The sequence below is a fragment of the Tenrec ecaudatus genome, chromosome 8, assembly GCF_050624435.1.
Source record: "Tenrec ecaudatus isolate mTenEca1 chromosome 8, mTenEca1.hap1, whole genome shotgun sequence".
Lineage (NCBI taxonomy): Eukaryota > Metazoa > Chordata > Mammalia > Afrosoricida > Tenrecidae > Tenrec > Tenrec ecaudatus.
The window spans coordinates 161,486,762-161,488,286 of NC_134537.1; positions in this window are offsets into that span (position 1 = coordinate 161,486,762).

The window sequence follows — 1,525 nt, forward strand, 5'->3', positions numbered from 1 at the left end:
GCCACCTTCATGTCTCTGCTCGCACGCTCCCTGGAACTCTCTGATCTGTGCTGCCTCTTACTTGTCATTCAGGTCTGAGCCCAAAGATGTCCCGTTTCAGGGGAGAGGAGGAGGTGGGGGAGCCAGCAAATCCAGGGACAAGGGAAGGGCAAGAGATCTAAAACCGATGGCGAGGAGGGCGTAGAACGCCTGGTGGGATTCGATCAAGTGTCATGTAGCCTAGAGAAAGCACAGAGAGCCTAAGGAAGGTCGAACATGATGGTGGGACAAGAGGAAAGTAACAGGAAATAGAGGAAAGAATTAGGAGGCAAAAGACATTTATAGAGGTATAAATATAGGCATGTACATATGTAGATATATTAATAGATGATAGGGATATAGGTCTATGTACATATATTTATAGGTTAAGTATTAAGGTAGCAGACAGACATTCGGCCTCTACTCAAGTCCTCCCTCAATGCAAGAACACTTTGTTCTCATAACCTGGCATTCTATGATGCTCACTTTCCCGCCATGATTGCTGAAGACAAAATGGGTGCATAAGTAAATGTGGTGAAGAAAGCTGATGGTGCCTGGGTATCAAAAGACATAGCGCCTGGGGTGTTAAAGGCATGAAGATAAACAAGCAGCCATGTAGCAGGGACACAGCAAAGCCCACATGGAAGAAGCACACCAGCTTATACACATATCAGTGTCTCTAGATTTGTTTCTCTAGTCTTCCTGGATGAACACATTACATATGTTTTTCTTTGTTTATGTTATATTCCACGAGTACAAGGGAAAACAATCATAACAATGAATACAATGATAATAAAAAGGAAGAGAAGGGTCTTGCCTTAAAGCCCTCCCGATCCCTTACCCATCAGCACTAACATTGGTCTGAGAGGTCAAAACCGGAGGAAAAGTCTAATCAAAAGTGACTTGTATTCTTTTGTGACTCGCAAGCAAGTTTAAAAAAAAGGGTGTGTTTGTGGGGATGTGGTGTCCTTCTCAATGCAAACCGGTTCTCTCTGATAGGAAAGCTACGTTTCTTCTTGCACATAGACTTTAGGGCCAAGAGAACCCTGGGTGGGTCTGAGTTAATGAAGAGAAAAGGCCACGGGCTGGGTGGTCACTCTTTGGTCATTGATGCTAGCCCTCATGCCCACTCATGTTTCCCCCAGGTGTGGCAGAGTCATCATCCCCCGCCCCAGGGGTCTTGACCCTCAGTGGAGTGGTGCTATGATTGAGACAGATAGTGGATCTAGGAACTCCTGACCTCAGTGTTCCTACCGCTAACCTTATACCAGACTCGGCAGCCAAATCCACTGCCACTCTTTCTGAGGCCATGCATGTGTATGACGACAGAGAGCCTTGCCCTTCTTTGTCGGGTGGCTGCTGGGTTTGAACCACCAACCCTGAGGCTAGCAGTTCAGCACTTACTCACCAGTGCCACTAGGGAGGCAGGGTCAACGAACAAACATAGAAGCAGTCGTCAGCGAGTGAAGACCAGCATTCTCTAGAAGAAAGAGGTCCCTGTAAAGAT